The sequence below is a fragment of the Xenopus tropicalis genome, chromosome 6 (assembly GCF_000004195.4).
Source record: "Xenopus tropicalis strain Nigerian chromosome 6, UCB_Xtro_10.0, whole genome shotgun sequence".
NCBI lineage: Eukaryota > Metazoa > Chordata > Amphibia > Anura > Pipidae > Xenopus > Xenopus tropicalis.
The window spans coordinates 17815381-17827653 of NC_030682.2; positions in this window are offsets into that span (position 1 = coordinate 17815381).

Genomic DNA, 12273 nt, shown 5'->3' on the forward strand with positions numbered 1-12273 from the left:
GGCTTTCCTTGGGCCGGGTTGGAGCTGCAGAGTGCCATTGAGCCCTATGGGAGGCTTTCCTTGGGCCGGGTTGGAGCTGCAGAGTGCCATTGAGCCCTATGGGAGACTTTCCTTGGGCCAGGTTGGAGCTGCAGAGTGCCATTGAGCCCTATGGGAGACTTTCCTTGGGCCGGGTTGGAGCTGCAGAGTGCCATTGAGCCCTATGGGAGACTTTCCTTGGGCCAGGTTGGAGCTGCAGAGTGCCATTGAGCCCTATGGGAGACTTTCCTTGGGCCAGGTTGGAGCTGCAGAGTGCCATTGAGCCCTATGGGAGACTTTCCTTGGGCCGGGTTGGAGCTGCAGAGTGCCATTGAGCCCTATGGGAGACTTTCCTTGGGCCAGGTTGGAGCTGCAGAGTGCCATTGAGCCCTATGGGAGACTTTCCTTGGGCCGGGTTGGAGCTGCAGAGTGCCATTGAGCCCTATGGGAGACTTTCCTTGGGCCGGGTTGGAGCTGCAGAGTGCCATTGAGCCCTATGGGAGGCTTTCCTTGGGCCGGGTTGGAGCTGCAGAGTGCCATTGAGCCCTATGGGAGGCTTTCCTTGGGCCGGGTTGGAGCTGCAGAGTGCCATTGAGCCCTATGGGAGACTTTCCTTGGGCCGGGTTGGAGCTGCAGAGTGCCATTGAGCCCTATGGGAGGCTTTCCTTGGGCCGGGTTGGAGCTGCAGAGTGCCATTGAGCCCTATGGGAGACTTTCCTTGGGCCGGGTTGGAGCTGCAGAGTGCCATTGAGCCCTATGGGAGGCTTTCCTTGGGCCGGGTTGGAGCTGCAGAGTGCCATTGAGCCCTATGGGAGACTTTCCTTGGGCCGGGTTGGAGCTGCAGAGTGCCATTGAGTCCTATGGGAGACTTTCCTTGGGCCGGGTTTGAGCTGCAGAGTGCCATTGAGCCCTATGGGAGACTTTCCTTGGGCCAGGTTGGAGCTGCAGAGTGCCATTGAGCCCTATGGGAGACTTTCCTTGGGCCGGGTTGGAGCTGCAGAGTGCCATTGAGCCCTATGGGAGACTTTCCTTGGGCCGGGTTGGAGCTGCAGAGTGCCATTGAGCCCTATGGGAGGCTTTCCTTGGGCCAGGTTGGAGCTGCAGAGTGCCATTGAGCCCTATGGGAGACTTTCCTTGGGCCAGGTTGGAGCTGCAGAGTGCCATTGAGCCCTATGGGAGACTTTCCTTGGGCCGGGTTGGAGCTGCAGAGTGCCATTGAGCCCTATGGGAGACTTTCCTTGGGCCGGGTTGGAGCTGCAGAGTGCCATTGAGCCCTATGGGAGGCTTTCCTTGGGACAGGTTGGAGCTGCAGAGTGCCATTGAGCCCTATGGGAGACTTTCCTTGGGCCGGGTTGGAGCTGCAGAGTGCCATTGAGCCCTATGGGAGGCTTTCCTTGGGCCGGGTTGGAGCTGCAGAGTGCTATTGAGCCATTGAAAAGGAAACTTCAGTATGTGGTGGTGTCTCCAGTGCTGAGGATGCTGTGCTGGCTTGTTCCAGTAATGAAATTGTAGGATTGTAGAAAGGTCTCTTAGGGGGCGAAGACACACGGGGCAATTAGTAGCCACAACTTTTAATTAACTCAGTTGCGGCAACTTACCACCCTGAGTCGTCAATTGCGTTGCTGCGAAATCGCGCGTGCAATTTTGTCCCGCAGAGACAGAGGAGGTGGTTTAGGGTGAAGACACATAGGGCTACTAGTAGCAGCTACTTGTCGTGGCTACTAAAATAGACAATGCTGATCATTTACTGGTAATTGTCTCTATGTGTAGTTCAGCTACTTTTTCATGGCTACTAAACACCAGACAATACCCTGCCATAGACAATACTGCTACTAATTGCCTCGTGTGTCTTCACCCTTAAAACTGATAACCCTTCCCCAAGGTGCCATACATGGTTAGATGGTAAAATCAGTCAAACTATCTGATCAAATCGTGGCAAATCCTTGCCAGAGTCACAGTTGAGACAGAGGAGAAGGTTTACGATGAAGACACACAGAGCTACTAGTAGCAGCTACTAAAATAGACAATGCTGATCATTTACTGACAATTGTCTCTACGTGTGTTTTAGCAGAGGCAATTCTCAGTACTGTCTATGGCAGGGTATTTTCTGGAGTTTAGTAGCCGTGACAAGTAGCTGCTACTAAGTAGCCCAGTGTATATATCCGGATACTATAGAACTATTTATGTTTAGAATTCCAGACTAATAATAACAATACGTCTGAAACAGGATTCGTTTCTTCCAATCAGAGAGAAATTCTACAAAAAAACTTGCAATGGCTTTTCTTATGCAGAATACAGATAATTTATGGCAGGACGGCGATCCATATGTAAGGAATTTGGAGATTTCAATTCAAATCAAAGCATTCTTGAGATCAAAAAAATAGATCTGAAGTGCACTTTTAATTATCCGCTCTGATGTGGCAGTCGCTGCTCTGTGCCGGGGACTCAAGTAACCGAAAACTTGAAGACCATTTGCATGAAATGTACGGTTTCATTTTGCAGCAAGAACAGAAAGCCTTGAATAATGCAACAAAGCATAAAGTAGCTACGAGAAGTGCATTCTGGGTAAGCCCAGGCCCACCACAAGACCAGCAACTCAGCATCCATTTTGTTAGCATACTAACTTTCTCTCTCTACTCTGCTTTATAGGAGAAAAGTCATGAAAAGTCTTTTTAGATTGTCAGGAAAAGCTTTTTATAAAGGTGAAAAAATGTGATGTATAATATTTAAAAACACAACATCAACCTTTGATAAATTTGCCCCTTAGTCGTATGGCAGGTGAGGGCAGTGGTGGGAGAAACAACAACAGAAACCTGCAGAATAGAAATGTCCTCATCTACTGGCCAGGGAGTGGTGGCTGGTGGACCTCTGCACTCTCTTGAGCAGGGTCGGTCAGACTGGGGGGTCCACTGAGGCCCCACTGGGGCGGTGGGCCCCCCCAGTCTGACCGACCCTGCTTAAGAGAGTGCAGAGGTCCACCAGTCACCATTCCCTGGCCAGTAGAAGCCCCTTCTGCCTCAGAGGCCCCTGAACCCCCCAATGGCCCCCAAAATCTTCACCCACCCAGGAGCCCCCAACACCCTCCGACCCCTTCCCCTGAGCGCGCCTAAATGAAACTCACCTGCGGCACATCGGGGGATGGAGATTGGCAGATCGGAGGAGCACCCTGGGGGGTTTGGGTCTGGCCCACCAGGGCCCACTTTTGCCAGGCCCACCAGGTTTTTTCCTGGTGTCCCGGCAGCCCAGTCTGATTCTGCTCTTGAGTGTTTGGGCCCCAAGGCCTCCTTATATCTGATCCATGTCATTTAAAAGTGTACTTGTTTTTCAGTAGTATTCAGAACAATGGCAGTTGGAGAAGAACTTTGCCGGAGGGCAGCAGAGGACTAAAAGCCCCATATGCCATAGGCCTTATAACAGTGTTTCCAAATCTGTGAGGTTGCCCTTCCATGGGGGCTCAGAGCCTAGTCTGAAGGTCAGTTAAAGACAGGTCTGGATAATTTGCTCCTCTATATACTCCTAGAAGGCCATTTTAATGCTCAAGTAGAAGGAGATTTGGGGTCAACACTTTTTTTAAAACCTTGACGGAGAAAGAAAGGCTGATAGCCCTGGCTGGTGATCCTGTTAGGAGAGAATTGCACCGGCCTGTCTTCTTCTTTCTTCATAATCCCGGGGCTGATACATGAGCAGCAATAAAGCCAGCTTTTTTGTTAGTCGGATTTTTACTCTACTGCACATGTGCGAAGATTTAAGAGTGAGGGCTCGCCCCCATACACCCTAACTGGGGCACCAGCCGGGGGTTTCAGGTAAGCGATTATTGTCCAGTCTATGTGTCTGTTATGAGTAAGGAGCTATATGTTGAGTTTCAAAGATAAACTTGAACTGAATAAAGCTGGCCATACACATCCTGATAAAAATGGTTTCATACGATTTTTGCACCATATAGGGCAGCGGTTCCCACCCTTCCTAATGCCGCGACCCTTTAATACAGTTCTTCATGTTGTGGTGACCCCCAACCATAAAATTATTCCTAAGACCATCGGAAATATGTGTTTTCCGATGGTCTTAGGCGACCCCTGTGAAAGGGTTGTTCGACCCCCAAAGGGGTCCCGACCCACAGGTTGAGAACCACTGATGTAGGGGCCCAAATTATCCTTCTGATAACTTTTGTACTATTCCGATTGGGCGGTTGGATAATGATACAATCTGCACATCTACTGTGTATCAGACGATACCCTTGGGGGGCTTACAATGGAAGTCACTTTCATACAATTGGTGTGTATGCCAATGAAAGTGTCTGCCAACTATTTCATGTTCAGAACATCCTCCCATTTGTTATTTTTAGGGCTTTACCCGACAATTTCAGGCTGAATGTTAGTTTCAGATCGTTGCATTTAAACGTACGACTGATATCAGTACAGTCATTGGAAGAAGACTAAAATCTGAACGTGTATGGCCAGCTCAAGTTTGAAAAACACTGCCCTGAGTGTATTCCAAGCACCTAAACCAAAGCATTGTTTCCCGGCACACATTACTGCCTGATTAGAACATGCTGGAAAATAACAAAGTGGTAAAACGCTGCATACAGAGGAGCTTAGCATTATTCTAGCAGCTGGATACAGATGCCGCAATTCTAGCCCTTATAGTCACAGAAGAACACACTGTAATTGAAAAGAATCAATTCAATACAAGCGCTTTCAGCCCATGCCTGCATCCGGCACTTTTATTTGTTGGTTGCCGTCTAAACCCGCGCCACGCAAATCGATTTTCATTTAAAAAAGAAATATTTAGTGTGAAGGCAATGACGGTAAATTAACTTGAATGTGTGGATTTTGCTTCCTTTTGTCACAACCTTTGGATTATGGAAGCTTATAACCCAGGGAACCAGCTTCCTCCCCCCCCCCCAAGATAACTATTAGTTAAAGTGCAAAGGACACACGCTGTATAGCTAATGTTAGAGATTTTCCGTATATGCATATATATTTCAGTTTTAAATCCTATAACATTTGATAGTGGAGGCCCAATAACCCACTGTCTCCCTGATGCTTAATATAGACAATAAACCTACCCAAGGTCTGGCCATGGACTCCAATACATACAGGGAACATGTAAGGAACATATATACACCCACTAGGAATGGCTTCTCGTTGGATATACAGCTCCCATAGGTGTCAAACCACCCCCCATTTGTTCGGGAGTCACCAGATTTTGGTGGCTCTCCCCCGGTCTCCCGTACCACAGCAGCATTCCCCTGATTATTCTGAAATCTCCCAAAGTCCTGAGACCAATTCCGGGCGTGCATTTGCAATTAGTGTTTGGTGACGCAATTGGATGCTTTTAAAGCATGCATCACTTCCGGGTATTGGAAAAAAAAAAAAATACATTTTACATTTCATTTGTTATTGCTGCCTGGTTCTCTTTTCTGGGGGGACCAGTTCTGTCTTATATGTGTTTAAAGGAGAAGGAAAGGTACAATCACTGTGCCAAACGGTACCCCCCAGTGATTGTGATCACTTACCTGATACCCCGGGCCAGTGCTCCTGTTCCAGTGTGTAGGCCCCGGGTTTGCTCACTCCCAGGTACCCTTGCAGGTAAGTGATTACAAGTGATGGGCGAAATGTTTCGCCAGGCATGGATTCGTGGCGAATTTCCGCGTTTCGCCATTGGCGGATTGTTTTGTGAAACAGATGAAAAAATTTGCAGCGGAAAAATTTGCCTCATAGTCGCGCGTCCAAAAAAGGTTGCAAGAATAGTCGTGCGTACAAAAATTGTTGCAAGAATAGTCGCGCATCCTAAAAAGGTCCCAAGAATAGTTGCAGGCGTCAAAAGAATAGTCACGCGTCCAAAAAAGGTCGCAAGAATAGTCGCGCATCCTAAAAAGGTCCCAAGAATAGTTGCAGGCGTCAAAAGAATAGTCACGCGTCCAAAAAAGGTTGCAAGAATAGTCGTGCATACAAAAATTGTTGCAAGAATAGTCGCGCATCCAAAAAAGGTCCCAAGAATAGTTGCAGGCGTCAAAAGAATAGTCACTCGTCCAAAAAAGGTCGCAAGAATAGTTGCAGGCATCAAAAGAATAGTCACGCGTCCAAAAAAGGTTGCAAGAATTGTCGTGCGTACAAAAATTGTTGCAAGAATAGTCGCGCATCCAAAAAAGGTCCCAAGAATAGTTGCAGGCATCAAAAGAATAGTCACGCATCCAAAAATTATCGCAAGAATAGTCGCGCATGCTAAAAAGGTCCCAAGAATAGTTGCAGGCGTCAAAAGAATAGTCACGTGTCCAAAAAAGGTCGCAAGAATAGTTGCAGGCGTCAAAAGAATAGTCACGTGTCCAAAAAAGGTCCCAAGAATAGTTGCAGGCGTCAAAAGAATAGTCACGCATCCAAAAAAGGTCGCAAGAATAGTTGCAGGCGTCAAAAGAATAGTCACGCATCCAAAAATTATCGCAAGAATAGTCGCGCATCCAAAAAAGGTCCCAAGAATAGTTGCAGGCGTCATAAGAATAGTCACGCATCCAAAAATTATCGCAAGAATAGTCACGGGTCCAAAAAAGGTCGCAAGAATAGTTGCAGGCGTCAAAAGAATAGTTGCACGTCCAAAAATTATCGCAAGAATAGTCGCATGTCAAAAGAATAGTCAAGCATCCAAAAATTGTCACAAGAATAGTTGCGGGCACCAAAAGAATAGTCGCGGGCGACAATTTTTTTTTGACGCACAACATTTTCACCGCTTTGCAAATCTTTTGAAAGATTCGCAAATTTTTCGGCGAAACGGGACAGATTCGTTCATCACTAGTGGTTACACGCACTGGGGGGTGCCTAACTCAGTGATTCTACCTTTCCTTCCTTTGATTGAATTTAATCCTTACATCTTATACAAGAACATACCCATCATTTGATTTTATACTTAATTTGAGAGCAAACTCCTACCAGAAATAGCAAAGATAGATGTTTTACATTTCAGGTGGGCTGAACAATGGAAGCAATATTTATATTATCATGTGTAGGGCTCTATAAAGGGAATATATTTATCCCCACTGGTATGCTTAGCCAGGGCTGCAAGTCCCTTATCAGAAGCCTGGCATGCTAATCTATAAATTCAATACCTTTCTTTGTGACGGTGCTACACTATGAATGCGGTATTCCAGCAGGTATAACCTGAATTTTTGTCAAGTCTTTTTAGACAACAATGGGAACCCCGGCTGCTTGTCTGTAATTCGTTCCAGGGAGAAGGAATCATCGTAGATGTTACTAAAAGTGCAGTGTTGGAGACATGAAAAACGGGTCAAGGTCAGAGAACGCAGCAGAGCGAGAGACCCCCGAAGTAACATGAGAGAGGGGCAGCACGTGCCCAAGGTCACTGTTTCACCTGCCATAAAGAAGCAGTGGGAGGCTACAATTCACTGGAAAGATAAAACTGCAGTTCCTGCTGGGTCTTTTCTAAAACAGTAAGCAAAGGATGGATGGGGGGGCGTAAAGGTGGCTTTCTGCCAAATTGAAAAAAATACAAGGATCTGCCAGTGTCTTGCCTTCCAAGCTCAATATTATTCATCAAAGCCATCCAGATGTTAGGCGCTCGGTGCCGATATCTCTCTCGGCTTCTGGTAGCGCAAAAAGAAATTGAAAAAAAAAAAGGTTCTATGTTATTTTAGAACCAAAATGGATATTCACATTGCCAAGAGAGCAATATTATTGGAACATGGGGAGAAAAAAAGGGACATGGGTTTAATGGCAGGATGCACTTCACCCTACTCTATGATTCCATTTTCCATTCAAGTTTCCTTAAACAGCAAATGGCTCGGTATCCCATGGCAATGCAATATAGAGAGATGATACAGGTATTGATAGAAGGATAGATACAGATAGATAAACTTTATCCTTTTATACACGTAGTATAGTACTTAAGATTTCTGCTTGGCGATATGAGTAAAATTGCCCAGAGGGTTTGTTGTGTGTGCCACTGTACTTGCGGCATTGAATATAATGAGAAGTGTTTTTGCTACTGCCAGTTAACAGATTGTTATTATGTTCAGGAACATTGGGTGCCAATCATTGTGTTAGACACTGTGTAAGAGTCTAAGGGGCACATTTACTAATCCATGAAGGTCCGAAAAGCGTCCGAATGCGTTTTTTTGTAATGATCGGTATTTTGCGACTTTTTCGAGCTCAATAAGAAAAAGTTGCGACAATTTGCGAAAGTCGTAATGGCTATGAAAAAGTCGCGACAATTCACAAAAGTCATAATGGCTATGAAAATGGCTATCACGAAATTTGTAATGGCTATGAAAAAGTCGCGACAATTCGCGCAAGTCGTAACGGCTACGAAAAAGTCGCGACGGTGATGAAAAAAATCGCAAAAAATACGACAAAAGTCGCAAAAGTTCGTTTCCAATCCGATTTTTTCCCATTTGGGATTCGGATTCGTGGATTAGTAAATCAGCCCCTAAGAGTTACAGCTCCGCTTCCTCTGACCCCTTCCTCCACCTTCCCGAAGGCTTGTCTGAGAGGGAGGGTTGTAAATGTAATGGTGTCCTGCCTAAGAGCAACTGGAAAAGGCAAATAGGTTACACATAGAAGAGGACATTCATGACTATGGCCTCCTTTCTACTGTTCAGTTCATTTGGGCCTACAACCCAATGTGGGCATGAGTGACCATCTTTTCAGCCTCATTTTGAAGTATGAGGTATGGGAGGTATGGGAGGGATGGGAGGTATTGGAGGTAGAGGGAGATAATGTAAAGACATAGCCAACGTTTGTCCTGGTCCAATAACATACAAAGAGCTATTAGCAGTTACAAAGGTTAAAAGAAGCTTTCATCTTAAGGGCAGGAATATTAGGAAGAAATAGATGCCTTTTAGCTAGTAAGATACTATGAGGCTACTAGCCTTAAGACTATTGGAAAAAGCTTGATTCTGAGTCAATTTTTGAGGCAAAATACTGTATAAAGTATTTTTCAGAAACTACTGGATCTTCTAAAAGCAGGAGGCAGGAATTATACAAGGCAAATTTAATGACTAAATGCTCTTTTATAAAATAAAGTATGTGATCCCACTGGAATAAATCTTAGGCTTAACTGTATTCCAAATGCAAAGGAAGTGGCACCGCCCAGTACCTGTGTGATTGGCCCATCCTTGGATTTATTATGATGAGAGGCTGGTGGAACCTATTAGAGAATACAGAATGGAATTGCTAAGATAAATAAGTTGGACTGAAGAGAGGATTAAGGTACATTAATGAACGCAAGGCTTGATTTCTTATTAGGTGAGCAAGGATCATTTCTAGAGCCATATTTTATTTCTGCAGAATCATTTTTTTATTTTACATTTCTAAATAATCTTGAAAACGGTTTTACCGCTTTTTCAGGTCAGTCGTGGAAAGTGGACTCTGCACAGTTCCATGTACTGGACAAACTCTTGCTCTGGCTAGTGATGGGGGAAATGTTTCAAGAGGCATGGATTCGTGGCGAATTTCCACGTTTCACCATTGGTGGATTGTTTTGCGAAATGGATGAAAACATTCGTCGCAGAAAAATTCGCTGCACGTCCAAAAAAAGAATAGTCGTGGGCGTCAAAAGAATAGCCGCGCGACTAAATAATAGCCGCGGGCGACAAAATAACAGGCGTGCGACAAAATAACAGCCGCGGGCGACAAAATAATAGCCGCGTAACAAAATAATAGCAGCGGGCAACAAAATAATAGCTGCGTGCCAAAATAAGAGCCACGGGCGACAATTTGTTTTGCCGCATAACATTCTTGGCATTTCGCGAATTTTTCGTCGTTTCATGGATCTTTTGAAAGATTCGAGAATTTTTCGGCGAAGCGGAACGGAACAGATTTGCTCATCACTAGCTTTGGCCCATAAATAGCAAGGGAGATTGGCTTTCCTTTAGTGACAAGTGCATTTTGCCAAGGCAATATACCTGCCCGTAGGGGTTGCCTCCTCTCACTGATGTGACTATAACCTTATGCAGAATATACTCAAACACTTTCTCACTCAAAGACCAAGGGAAATCTATATGCTCTCACGTAGAGGTGAAAACGAGTTCCGTGGGCCCGTTGGTAAGTACAGAAGTATGTTTTCAGCAGAACGGACAATAGAAGCTGCCATATTGTATAGGTGGGACCAAGTCCTGCTCATACAGTTGTATACAGAAAAAAAACCTTAGAAAGAGCTACTGAGACAATTAAAGTGAGTTTAGGATGGAACCAGAAGTCCTCAGGCAAAGCTACACTGTATATACAGAATACTAAACCACTTCCCAGTCAGGGATTCACCCTGAATCTAATCAATAATATTTGGTTGGATCATTGCTATCCGTCAGTGCCAAAGGAACATTTTGGTAAGAAATGTTGGTCCCTTCCCATCCTGTCAGTTTTAGCTCCTAATGCTAACAGACTACTGCTGCACAAATATGGCCGCTCCCCTCATAGAGGAACAAGGGGGATCAGATAGGGAATGTAAAAGCATCAGTACATACTTTATGGCAAAATTATAAAGCAATATAACATATTAATATTATATATTATGTTATTACATTTAGACTGTAAGCTCTACGGGGCAGGGACCTTCATCCTCTTGTGTCTTTGACTCTTAACTTATTGCAACTGTATCTTTTATTTATTTGTATTTATTGTTATACTTTGTATTTATCTATTATTATCTTAATAACCCCCTGTTTGTATTAATGTATTCTACTGTACAGCGCTGCGTACATAAGTAGCACTTTATAAATAAAGATATACATACAAAAATTATATATTTAAAAACAGTTTAATTCTATGTGTCACTATCTCTTTAAAGGTTCTTATCAGTAATGATATTGGGCACTTGTGTTGTTCTTTTTTTTATCCTTTCCCCGAGGAATCTCAACCCATTGGGTTGCTGGACAACCACAGATTGTACAAATGTTATGTCCCTGGTGCTTCCTTGAAGTAGTAAAATGGAGGTGGGAATTTCCTACATTTATTCCCTGGTTCCATCAACCCACACTAGTATTGCAAAAGGAGCATTAGACTTTGTGAATAACCCTTCACTAGGAGAAGCCCCATGGAGAAAGCCAATGCCATCCGAATGCTCTTCCATCAGTATGGCGGTGCCAAGGGACCTAGTGTTTCCCATTTAGCAGAACTGGAAGCAATAAAGACACAAAGCACACCATTGGCCCCTTATATTGGCAAACATGTTGGTATGGGTGAATTGTATAAGTAAATAGCTTTCATTCAATTGTTTGCTATAGATTTTCATTGAATGATATCATGGATGTGGATTATTTATCAGTCATATACCCATTTATCTTTAACACCCTGTTGTCTAAATAACTGGAATATCTCTGACAGTGATACGGCTCATTGGAATGAAGCGCCAACGAAGGAACCATTACTTTACTTTCAAGTTATTTGCCATTTTTCAAGGTCAGTGGTCAATTTCTGCTACATCAATGACCAGAATCGCGAAGCATTACTTTGTATGTCAGAGTCCCACGTAGCAGCCTAAGAATGTATGATTTTTTATACCATGGAATGCAATTATGACTCACAGAGCATGCCCCCCTTTATATACATTTCTTTCAGAATGCATGCATGCCTTAGCAGTGACATAGCCCAGAGTTGCTAGCCACACCAACATATTGTGCATACATCTGACAGAACCTCCTCTGGCTTTTGGCCTCCCCTGGAGACTCTATTGTCTCCACTGGCCTGGACCCCTGTTCAATTGAAATAGAAGAAAAGCATCTTTAAAAGTATTGTTTATAGCATTGGGTTCGCCAGTAGATACTGCATTAAACTTGTTTAGCTACATGTTTATGTTTATTGTCATGACTGGAGGCTTTCATGCATGTTCTTCTGCAAAGATAACATTAATATCCCCTATAGAAAGCTATGGGGAAATATATAAGGACACTTTACTCTTTGTGCATCCAGTCTTGGCTGTTAATCCCAGTTCCATCCATTTGTGTGCCTACTGCGTGGCTAGAACACTTAGCGGTTACGGTATGCCAGTGGGATGACTTCTGCTCCGTTATAGCATTATACCCTTTGGCTGTATGTCAGAGAAGAACCTACTCTATTTAAGAAGAGCCTAATGCAGCTGCAATGTATATTCTGATCAGACAGGTCAGTTATAGAGGTAATGGACTCTATGGGGCAGATTTATCAAAACATGAGTTCAAATCCAGAATAGGAAAAATTCAGATTGAATACAATAATTTCTGATGATCGCAAATATCACGAATATGCTTACGAAAAAATCATATTAGTCACA